Genomic DNA, 13,032 nt, shown 5'->3' with positions numbered 1-13,032 from the left:
GAAGTCACAGAATGGGAGAAGAAATTTGTATCATGTTTAAATGATAGAGAACTATTGCAGATCAATAAGAAAAAGACAATTCTCCCTCCAAAAGCTAGGTTAGAGTAGTCATTGTCAGGGAAAAGAATAACAAAATTTATAAACAAATGAAATGAAAATTAGAACAATGAGATACTACTGCTCTTGCACGGGAATGGCTAAAATTAAAAAGATTAATAATATATTAATGAGTGTGAATATATGAAATAATAAAAACTTTCAAAAGCTGCTATTGGGAGTTTAAATTGGTGCAGCTACTTTGAGAAGCTGTTTGACATATGTACTAGAATTGAAGATAAGCATACCCTATGATTTAGTTTTGTTCTTGAGTATTCAACAGAAATGCATTCCCAGGTACATCAGGAGATTTGTACAAGAATATTAAAAACAACATTGTTGGTATTGACCAAAAACTAGAAGCAACCCATTGTCCATCATTTATCTAGCAGACAGCCCAGCTGTTCATCATTTGTCCATCAGTTTTCTAGCAGAATAAATAAATAATGAAATACAGTGAAATATTATTCAAGGTAAATGAACAAACTACATTTACTTGCAAAAATATGCATAAATCTTACAAACACAGTGTTGAAACAACCCATGCACCAGAATAAAATACATGCAGAATCATTACTCTCATAGATAAAAGTAAAACTAAACCATAATATGTAGGTATACCTTCTTCAGTGGTATCAACTATGAAGAAAAGTTTGGAGAATGGTGCCTTTGGTGAGTGGGGAGAGATACTAAGAGAAGGGGGATATGAGGAAGGCATCTGGGGTACTAGATCTTTCTCATATTCCTCAGTTTTATTTCTTAACCTGAGTAGTAGTATTTGAGTGTTTGTTTTGTGATAAATTATCAAGCTGTGATACATTAATCTGTGTGTACACTATAAATATGCTATATTTCACAATAAAATTATTTTTATTTTTTAAAGATTTGTTTTAGCATGAGTGTGAGTGGAGAGGGGGCAGATGGAGAGGAGAGAGAATCTCAAGCAGACTCCATGGTAAGCATGGAGCCTGAAGCAGCGCTAGATCCTACAACTCTGAGATCATTACCTGGGCCAGAATCAAGAGTTGGATGCTTAACTACTGAGCCATCCAGCCACCCCCACAATAAAAAAAAAAAAAAATTTTTTTAAGATATTTTATTAGGAGAGAACAAACTTAGGCAGCCTGGGTGGCTCAGCGGTTTAGCGCTGCCTTCAGCTCAGGGCGTGATCCTAGAGACCTGGGATCAAGTCCTATGTCGGGCTCCCTACATGGAGCCTGCTTCTCCCTCTGCCTGTGTCTCTGCCTGTGTCTCTGCCTCTCTCTCTCTCTGTCTCTCTGTGTCTCTCATGAATAAATAAAAATTTTTAAAAAAAGGATAGACGAACTTAAACAAGTTTATTATTTAGGTAATTTGTGTCTTCATGTATAACACTTAAAAGCTAGTATCCACCTCATGGTAATTGAATGATTATTTGGAAATAGAAATATTTATAATCAAAGTAGATAACTGATCCATAATTTTTCTAGTTTAAGAAAGAAGAAGCAGACAGATTTAATTCTTACTTGCATGAAGGCTAATGAGTAAAGAGTAACAGATTTTGCAGTGCTTTGGTTTTATGAGATGGGGTGGTTTTGTTAGATATAGATCATGCAATTAGGATTGCTTGTTCATTTCTATACTTTGAAGCACAGGGATTGGGATGGGCTGGAAAGGAAAGATTTTTACAGTGCTAGAAGGAACATCCAAAGCAAAAATATTTTACAATGACAAAAGAATATCTCTCAGATCTAAACAAATTAGTTCTCCTACATATGAAATGAAACACAGTGTTTTAAAAAATTATTTCCTTTTCCTCGCTCTCCTTTAGATTCTCAGGAATTCTAGCAGCTAGTCTGTACTGAGCTTAGTAATTGAAGATTTATTTGACTTTTTAACTATCTTAGTTCTTAAATGCTTTAATTACATTGACTCATTGGAACTAAGTTTCTTTCCTAAGATAGCTGGTTAGAATTCTTGAGAATCTAAAAGACAGTGAGGAGTAGGAACTAATTTTTTTTTTTTAATGGTACATTCAGTTCACCTAATCCATGTTAAGCCAAGCCCAGAACTATGGCATATACTGTATAACATCCAGGAGTTAACAATCTCATTAAACAGAGAAATTTCATTTAAATCTAAAAATGAGGGTTTGACTTAAGAGAGACAGAAAATAGACCCTTGGTAGCTAAAATTATATTTTTCTTTAGACTTAAGTGACCAGCTCACACAGGCATTTTATACGACTTGATTCATTTGCAGACTGATTTTCTGGTTTTCTGATTATCCAGATTCCTTCTCTTTTTTTCTCCTGTTTTTACTGGCTGTCCATGTTTTAACCACATCACAATTTATTATTTTTCTTTAAAGATTTTATTTATTTTAGAGAGAGAGCACGAATGGGAGGGGCAGAGAAAGATGGAGAGAGAGAAGCAGACTCAAGCAGACTCCATGCTGAGTATGGAACCTGATGTGGGGCTTGATCCTAGGACTCTGAGACCATGACCTGAGCCAAAACTAAGAGTCAGACACCCAACTCGCTGTGCCACCCAGGTGCCCCACAATTTATTTTTTCCTTTCCCCTAAAGCAAGGAGAGATTAGCAAGTAGAAACATAAAACTCATGACAGTATTTTTCACTACTTGGAAATAAAGATTTAACTAAATATTTAATTTTTATTCTACTTTAGCGCCCCATTCCATTAAAGAGTTTGCAAATTGGGTGTAAATAGATACCAAAATAATCATCATGTGGCTTCATAATTTTTTAAGTAACTATTTAAATTCGTGTAATCTCTGGAACTACATAAAATATTTTGTGAATAAGGCATTACTCAGAGATGATCTAGAATCAGCAAAGGATGTGTGGTGATCTTAGTAATTGAAGATTTGTGTTCTTCCTTTAAAAAAAAAATCATAGTTCTCAAATGCTTTAATTTGTTTAATTTGCAAAATTGATTTTTTTTTTCCTGGAAAAGCTAGTAGAATTCTTGAGAATCTCAAGGACAATAAGGAGTAGGAAAGAATTTTTTTTTAATTTTTTTTTTTTTTTTTAATTTATGATAGTCACAGAGAGAGAGAGAGAGGCAGAGACATAGGCAGAGGGAGAAGCAGGCTCCATGCACTGGGAGCCTGATGTGGGATTCGATCCTGGGTCTCCAGGATTGCGCCCTGGGCCAAAGGCAGGCGCCAAACCACTGCGCCACCCAGGGATCCCGGAAAGAATTTTTTTAAAGCTATGTGTTTCATTTCATATGTGGGAGAACTAATTCCAAACTAATGGAAGGTGGCATGGAGACAGAAGAGATTGGGCATTAAAATCAGTATCATTGCCTCCTGGCTATTCTCAAGAGTACATTACTAAGAAGATTTTTGAAAGGTGGATAAAATTTCCTATCCAGTCACCATTCTTGGAGGAATTTATTATTTGAGCCAGTAAACCTTTTAAACAACAGGACCCCCAAGAATTCTTGGAACTTAAGAAAAAGAAGCTTATTCTGTTACACTTGATGGAAACCTAGGAAAATATATTGGTAAGAGTAAGGTAGGATTCAATTGCTTGTTTGTGTCTTTAATAATAACCCTGACTTTCCAGCAAGCTCCACTTGGAAAAATTAAAACTCATTGTAAAAGTTTGGAAATTTCCCAGTGTAATTGCTTTGTCTTAGAAGAGGCACAACATCCTTCAGAATGTAGTTGAAGCATTCAAAGGAACAAAGAAAAATTTAATCAGCTGTTAAGACTATATGAAAAATGAAGGAAAACAAAAGTCCGTTTTCTTTCATTGAAGACCCACTTAGCAAATTGGTAATTGAAGTGTGGATTTTTCTGAACATGTAAAACATAGTAGTATCTGAGATGCCTAGGAAGGCCAGTTGATAAGACTGTAAGTCTGTATCCTTGCAGTCTACTGAGAAGATTTTTCTGTTTGGCCATCGGCAACCAAGATGGAAATTTCTTAAATAACTTTTAAAGAACTAAATATAAAAAAGTGTTAGCATTTCAGAAGGCTGTAACAGTACTAGACATCTTACAAAATGGCATTTTGACATAGTTTTTCTAAATTTCCCATCTAAGGTTTGTTCCCTTTCCAAGTCTGACTCTTCCTTTTTTTTTTTTAAGATTTTATTTATTTATTCATGAGAGACACACACACACACAGAGGCAGAGACACAGAGGAGAAGCAGGCTCCATGCAGGAAGCCCGATGTGGGACTCGATCCTGAGACTCCAGGATCACACCCCGGGCCGAAGGCAGGCGCCAAACTGCTGAGCCACCCAGGGATCCCTGACTCTTCATTATTCACATATTTTCTTTATCTTTTATATGTCTTTTTTCTTACAAAAACAGTCATAATTCTTCTAAGCTTAGGTGGTAAATTGACAGAAGAGAAAATTGTGACCTAGGGAACTGAAGTTGGTGGCCTCTTCAAAGTTTCAAAGTTGTGAATATACTCTAAGCTTTAGCTAGTCATGTCTATGTCGGTAACTTTATTCTCCTTGCATTCACATTTATATAATATAACCTGTGTCCCATATTTGTCATTAGTGTACATGTAGAAACTGAAATCTACTTGTCATTTTATTTGTGATTTATATGTGAATTATTCTCAAAACTGTCATGAGAAAAAACAATTTCAAGAGCCTGGTTATTGTCTTTTAGGTGGTTGAGTATTGGCTGTGTTCAGGTTATTTAATTGCTCATGAGATACATTTCCATAAGAATTGACACTTAAATAACCTCTTCTCTTGAGTCTACCTTTTAATTTTTAAGAGGAAGTTGATACAGTTTGAGAAAATATGACAAGTGATCGTAGTCATTGTTAGGTTACATCTAGGTTTTCTTACCTGTGGGTTTATTTGCATTTAATTGGAGGATCTTACTCTATGGCCTCTCTTTGACTATGGTGAAATATGAATAATTTTGTTATCCAGCTTGTTTTATGTTTGTGTAAAGAATATCAGTGTGTAATAACAAGAATCTGAGAGCTTTAGAAGAAAGGTGATATACCAAGATACTGTTAAAATAATGGCAACTTGAGAACTAGTTAAGTTTGGTGAGCTCAGCATTAAGGTTGTATAGCATTAAGCTTTTGTCTCTGTCATTGATTCTGCTGTAGGTTTCTTATGTGACTTTGGGTAAGAAATGGTACTGTGACTGATTTTCTCATCAGTGTAAAATTGAGTTAAAGTATTCTGGGGGGATTATAATTCCATATTTCTCTTCACTCGTCAGAAGGGATAGCACAGTAATTTGCCATCTATGTTAATGGAAAAACATATAAACAATCTAAAAATCATAAATTTTTAGTTGTTGAATTCAAAGACACAAATTAAGTAGCTCCTATAAGAATCCATGCCTCGTTGTGAGTCCCCACTATACTCCATTCTGCGATAAGCAACCTGGAATTTGGGGGACAGGCTTTTCCAACAAAGTAGGTAGCCTGCTCATAATCAGATTGAATTCACTTCAGTGCTTTCAACACACACTTACTGTGTGTTCATAATATTAGTTCTGGTAAAAAAAAAAATTATATATATATATAAAATTAGTTCTGGTAAACCTTTTTAGGACCCTGAGTAGTAGAACTTTTAATAATCTCCGCCTGATAGTAGTGCTATTGTGGGGGCTATTATATGTATTTAGTACTGTGCAATTTAATAAACTGATGAACAGTTGCTATCCTATTGAGATGGTTATTTATTTTTGACTGGTCCCCTGCACTAGAATATAAAACTCCTTAAGAGACCAGAAAACATAGATGTCTTATTCACTAGTGTATTCTTAATACCTAACTTGGCTCATGGTAGGTGTTTACCAAATATTTATTGCAGGAATTAATTTGGAATCTCAGCAAGGGATCCTTACATTTTAAAATTTACATTAGAGATCTCTGTGTGGCTCGGTGGTTTAGTGCCTGCCTTTGGGCGTGATCCTGGAGTCCCGGGATCAAGTCCCATGTCGGGCTCCCTGCCTGGAGCCTGCTTCTTCCTCTGCCTGTGTCTCTGCCTCTCTCTCTCTCTGTGTCTCTCATGATAAACAAAATCTTAAAAAAAAAATAAAAATAAAAATAAATTTACATTAGAAGAATGCTATTTTCTTAGTATATTTTATAATCAGAAATTTTTTAAAAATTTATTTGTAGTTAAAACTTCTATAAAATTTACCATTTTAGACATTTCTAATTGTACAGTTCACTGGCATTAAGTATAGTCACATTCTGTGTAACTATCACACTATTTGTCTCCACAACTTTTTCACCTTGCCAAATCGAAATTCTAAACAACAACTCACTGTTTCCTCCTTCCCCCAACCCCTATAGTAAAGACCACCCTACTTTCTCTATTAATTTGACAATTCTAGGTATCTCACATGAATAGAATCATATAGTATTTGTCATTTTGTGACTGGCTTATTTTACTTAGCCTAATGTTGTCAAAGTTCATCCATACTGTAGCATTTATTTGTCAGAATTTCCTTCCTTTTTAATGCTGAATAATATTCCATTGTGTGTGTGTGTGTGTGTGTGTGTGTGTGTGTGTACATTAACATACATTTTCTTTATCCATTAGCCCCTTGATGGACACTTAAGAGTTGTTTCTGTATCTTGGCTATTGTGAATAATGCTGCTGTGAACATAGATATATAAATATTGGTTTAGGTTACTGCTCTTCTTTTGTGTATATACTCAGAAGTGGAATTGCTTAGTCTTATGATAATTCTGTTTACTTATTTAAGGAACCACCATGTAGCTTCTCACAGCAGCTATACCATTTGACATTCCCAAATGGTCAGTGTATGAGAATTCCAATTTCTCTACATGCTTCTCAACCCTTGTTCTCTTTCTCTCTTTCTCGCTTTCTCCCTCTCTCTTTTGTTGATGGTGATTCTGTTAGATATGAGTATAATCAGAACTTTTAACCAAATAAATTATAAAACATTCAGTACAGTATGGTCTTCAGGTAAAATTATAAATTAACACATTTAGACTTTCAAAGTTTAAGATACATGTATTAAAAAGATACATATGCAATTCCAAAGAAGGCTTTTTTTTTTTTTTAGGATTTTATTTATTTATTCACAAGAGACACAAAGAGAGGCAGAGACATAGGCAGAGGGAGAAGCAGGCTCCCTGTGGGGACCCAATGTGGGACTTGAACCCAGGACCCTGGGATCACGACCTGAGTCAAAGGCAGATGCTCAACCACTGAGCCACCCAGGTGCCCGTCAATTCCAAAGAAGACTTACAGATAGATGGCCATCAGGTACATGAAAAGGTGCAAGGAAATGCAGTTGAAACTACAATGAGATAACACCTCACACCTGTTAGAATGGCTATAATCAAAAAGACAAGAAATAACAAGTGTTGGGTTGTTATTGACAACTGGATTGCTCAATCAGTTAAGCATTTGCCCTCGGCTCAGGTCATGATCACAGGGTCCTGAGATTGAGCCCCTTGTTGGGCTCCCTGCTCAGTGGGGAGTCTGCTTCTCTCTCTCCATCTGCCCTTCCTCATGCTCATGCTGTCTCTCTCAAATAAATAAAATCCTACAAGAAAAAAAAAAAGAACAAGTGTTGGCTAGGATGTAGAGAGAGGAAATCCTCACATACTATTAGTGGGAATGTAAATTGGTATAGCCACTGTGGAAGACAGTATGGAAGTTCCTTAAGAAATTAAAATTAGACCTACTGCATGATCCAGCAATTCTACTTTTGGGTATTTATCCCACAAAAACAAAAACACTAACTTGAAAAGATATATGCATTGCCATGTTTATTGCAGTATCATTTACGATAGCAAGATATCAAAACAACCGTTAAGTGTCCATAGATGGATGGATAAAGAAAATGTGTATACAAACACATACACAATGGAATATTATTCACCATTAAAAACAAAGGAAATTCTGAGACAGTGGAATATCATGTAGTTATAAAAAGAAGGAAATCTTACCATTTGTAACAATATGGTGGACCTTGAGGGCATTATGCCAAGTGAACGACAGAGAAAGACAAATACCCTATGATCTCACTTACATGTGAAATCTTAAAAAAAAAAAAAAAAAAAAAACAAGCTTAGAGATACAGAGAACAGATTGGTGGTTACCAGAGAGGAAAGGGAGTGAAATGGATAAAGGGGGTCAAAAAGTAGACTTCTAGTTATAAAAAAAAAAAAAAAAAGTAAGTCATAGGGATGTAATATACAGAATGGTAGCTCTAGTTAATAATCTGTGTTGCATATTTGCAGGTTGCTAAGAGTGGATCTTAGTTCCTGTTGCAAGAAAAAAATTTTGTAGCTATGTATGTTGACAGATGTTAACTATACTTATTGTGGTGATTATTTCACAGTATGTAAAAATAGCAAACCATTATGTTGTACACCTGAAAATAATATAGTGATTTATATAGAAGTCTATTATACCTCAGTTAAAAAAAAAAAAAAAAAAACTTGTTCAAGTTTGGTTTGACACATGGTATTATCAAACTCAGATATTTATGTCATCCTCAATGCCTAAAACAACTTTTGCCTGATTTTTGAAGCCAGCAAAAACAATAACAAAGCCTGCAATATTTGCAAATATGTCAGTGATTTTGTAAATAACATACTTTTCCCAAAATGTTCCTAAATGTGTGCTATTTGAAAGCATTCGAAGAAACTTCTGAGGTGGTTCCTGATAGAGTGAAATAAATGATAAGAAAGTTCAATCTCAAGAATTCCTTGTATCAGGATGCCTTTGTGGCTCAGCAGTTGAGCATCTGCCTTTGGCTCAGGGCATGATCCTGGATTCCTGGGATCAAGTCCCACATCGGGCTCCCTGCATGGAGCCTGCTTCTCCTCCCTCTGCCTGTGTCTCTGCCTCTCTTTTTGTGTCTCTCGTGAATAAATAAATAATCTTTAAAAAAATTAAAAAAAAAAAACCTCCTTGTATCTTTTATGAGTCTTGTGTGAGAGTAGCATTTAACTTTTGTTCTTTAAAAACTCATTCCTGGGACACCTAGGTGGCTCAGTGGTTTAGTGCCTGCCTTCGGCCGGTTGTGATCCTGGAGTCCCCGGATTGAGTCCCACATCAGGCTCCCTGCATGGAGCCTGCTTCTCCCTCTGCCTGGGTCTCTGCCTCTCTCTCTGTGTCTCTCATGAATACATAAATAAAATCTTAAAAAAGAAACAAAAATAAAAACTTATTTCCTGCAGAGTATACATGCTCTTCTATCATAGGCTTGATATCAAAAGTTGAGATCCTGCCTGATTTCCTACCAGTGGAATTAAGTAAATCTTAGGTTTCCTTTGCATGAAAAAAGAAAATTGTTAAATTACTAAATATTGTTGATGGGAATTAAAAATGACTTTGTCTGTAATGCTGAGAGGCACTTAAGCACCAGTTCATTGAAGCACGGTTTTGAATGTACTTGAGTTGTTGGCTTAAGCTAAAAGAGGCGATGTTAGCTGGTGAGTAGGCAAGTTGAAATGTTGAATTATTGCTTTCCTTTTGTGTGAACTTATGATTTAGAATATAGATATGAAACTGGCATTTGTGCTAATTTCAGGAGGCCGACCTGTATGCACTGCCTCAGTGGTTCTCTTGCTCTCAGGCTCCTAGTTGGGTTTGGCCATTAGGCACACAGCATAGGCAGGAGACCAGAGCCAGGGAGGACAGCGAAGGTAGTGGTTTCATTTCCCAATCTTTCCCTGAGGGGAGGTTACCTGTGGGCTTACCTTGTCCTTTGACCAAAAGTCATAGCTATGGTCTTGTGGCCCTCTCCATACCAGATTAAACAGAGATGAAAGAGCCTTGTGTCTCTAGGATCCAGGAATTATTTTCTGCTTACACTTCTTTTGAACCTCAGAGTAGCATGATACATTGCTTATTAGTGGAGGGTACTGCACTATATCTTTTGATTTCTGTACTCCTTACTAGCAATCTTTGAAAACAGTCCCTTTATTAAACCCTCCTTAGATTGCCCAATTTGAGTGCGCAATTTGTTTCCTGCTGGGATCCTGACTGCTTTATGTATTTTTAATCATTATCCTAACTGGTATGTATGTATGCCAGATAAACCTTAGTATTACTTATGCTAATTGAGGGGGGCAATAGCTGAAGGTGTTTACAGAACTAACCTTTGTTTTCCTTGTACTTTGTCGAATCTAATATGTTGTTAAAGGGAAAAAAAATGTTAGATGATGTGTTAAAAGCTAGTAATACTAATGCTTCATTTAAATATCCCAAAATAAATACAGACCCCAAAATGCTGTTTTGCTTCCACTTTAAAAGAGGTTGATAAAAAAAAAGAGGTTGATAGTTTGATTCTTTAATAAGATTATTGGCATCCTTTGTATCATCTCATTGCTCATTAGCTTGTCTTTGAGGGAGAGTACTTATAACATCCAAGTTAAATCATTTGTAGCCTATAGTAATTAAGTCGGTTGCTGGGTAGTATTTTGACTATATAGGATCTTCAAAATTGTGTCTTTTCTTAGTTAATAAAGATAATTGAAAGTTAACCATATTATGTAGTCATCTGGAAAACTCAGACTTAAATACTGAGTTTTTCTTAAGTATAACCTAATTTTTAATTTAGATAACAGTCTAAAACTGCCAGTATTATGGAGGTTAAATATAAATTAATTCATGGTTTTATTGGCAATTGGCAAGCATCGTTTCTCTTGGAATGACATTGACTCTATTCATACCCTCTTTTCCACTTTTATTTTATTTTTTTTTTAATTTTTATTTATTTATGATAGTGACACAGAGAGAGAGAGAGGCAGAGACATAGGCAGAGGGAGAAGCAGGCTCCATGCACCGGAAGCCCGACGTGGGATTCGATCCTGGGTCTCCAGGATCGCGCCCTGGGCCAAAGGCAGGCGCTAAACCACTGCGCCACCCAGGGATCCCTCTTTTCCACTTTTTTTTTTTTTTAATTTATTTATGATAATCACACACAGAGAGAGAGAGGCAGAGACACAGGCAGAGGGAGAAGCAGGCTCCATGCACTGGGAGCCCGACATGGGATTCGATCCTGGGTCTCCAGGACTGCGCCCCTGGCCAAAGGCAGGCGCCAAACCGCTGCGCCACCCAGGGATCCCTCTTTTCCACTTTTAATACCAAAATGCTCTTAACATTCTACCTTATGAATTACCAGTCTTCTATAGAATCTAGGAAGGATTTGAAAACCCAGGATTAAGCTGTAAGACTCTTTATTATTTTTTTTAATTTAAGTATAGTTGACACACAATGTTACGTTAGTTTCAGGTGTATATCATTGTGATTTGACAACTGTATACATTATGTTATGCTCACCACATATATAGCTGCCATCTGTCACCAAGCAATATTACAATACCATTGACTATATTCCCGGTGCTGTACTTTTTATCCCTGAAAAGAGGCTTTAATTAAAACACATCTATTATAATAGCAAAAGAATTTGGAAAGTGTACTAGAATATTACTGTATTTTTTATACCCCTATCTTATTCTATTCTAGCTGCCATAACAGGCTGAGTAGTTTATAAACAACAGAAATTTATTTCTCGCAGTTTGGAAGCCTCGAAGTCTACGATCAGAGTGCTAGCATAGTTGGGTGAGGGCCTCTTTTGGGTTACAGACTGCTTCTCATTTGTCCTCTTAGGATGGCAGAGGGTGGAGAGCTCTGTGGGGTCTCTCTTATAAGAGCACTAATCTCATCATGAGGACTGCAGTCTCATGACCTATTCACCTCTTAAAAGTTCCACCTGCTAATACGATTATATAACCATAACGCTTAAGGATTTCAACATATGAATTTAGGAACTCCTGGGTAGCTCAACCTTGAGCGGCTGCCTTCTGCTCAAAGCATGATTCCAGGATCCAGGATCGAGTCCCACATCGGGCTCCCTGCAAGGCACCTGCTTCTCCCTCTATGTCTTTGCCTCTCTCTTTCTGTGTCTCTCATGAATAAATAAATCTTTTTAAAAAAAACATGAATTTAGTGGTGGTGTGGGAGGTGGGCACACAAATATTTGGGCAGCCCCGGTGGTGCAGTGGTTTAGCGGCGCCTGCAGCCCAGGGCGTGATCCTGGAGACCCGGGAACGAGTCCCACGTCGGTCTCTCTGTATGGAGCCTGCTTCTCCCTCTGCCTGTGTCTCTGCCTCTCTCTCTCTCTGTCTGTCTCTATGAATAAATAAATAAAATCTTAAAAAAAAAACAAATATTTAAACATAGCGACCTCTTTTCTCAAAATTTGTTCTTTTACTTGCTTTGTTGAAATTCTAACCCCCAAGTATGGTATATTCTCAAGTATGGTGCATGGATCAGCATTGTTGATATACCACTGGAGAATACAAATCTCAGGCCATAAGCCAAATTACTAAATCAGACATGCATTTTAACCTAAGATTCCCCAGATGATAAATATCCACATCAGAATTTGAGAAGCACTCTGTTTCCTGCCATCACATCTCATTAGATTAAAACAAAGCTATCAAGTGTTAGAGCCGAAGTAGTTTATTGATTACATAGTCACAGGTAAATTTGCAGATAACCTTTCTTTATAAGCATAAGAAAGACAAACTCTTCTATAATCAATCGCTTTGCAGTGAGTTTTCCCATATTGTGCTGATAATGTAAGCTCAGATACATTGCTTTGTCAAGCATTATGTTGGGGATGCAAACATGAATGTATTCAGGGATTTTGATAGCCGTAAGAACATGTATGTGGTACAGTCTAGAAAATGGAAATTAGTTTTATGTGTTATTATTAATGGTACAGAAGCTTTTCATATTCACGTTTTCAGATTCATTAATGTTAAATTTTACCTTAGGGAGCTATTTCCTTGCAACATTTTTAAAGAGCCTTTTAAATTAGGATAGTTAACAAAGATATCAAGGATTACTGGACAGTCTAATATAGTTGATGTAATTAGTGTCTTTCTGTAGTTCTTTTTTTTTTTTTTTTTTTTTAAATTTTTATTTATTTA

The 13,032-nt window shown here is 36.3% G+C and overlaps 1 protein-coding gene across 1 annotated transcript in view; it reads left to right on the top strand.

Annotated features, from left to right (window-relative positions):
• The window catches only part of SPATS2 (spermatogenesis associated serine rich 2), a 66,998-nt gene that overhangs the window by 15,697 nt on the left and 38,269 nt on the right, over positions 1-13,032 (top strand). The window lies entirely within an intron of this gene.

This window comes from Canis lupus, chromosome 25 (genome assembly GCF_048164855.1).
Source record: "Canis lupus baileyi chromosome 25, mCanLup2.hap1, whole genome shotgun sequence".
NCBI lineage: Eukaryota > Metazoa > Chordata > Mammalia > Carnivora > Canidae > Canis > Canis lupus.
The sequence above is the reverse complement of the archived record's forward strand: the minus strand, read 5'-3'. Positions and strand labels throughout refer to the sequence as shown.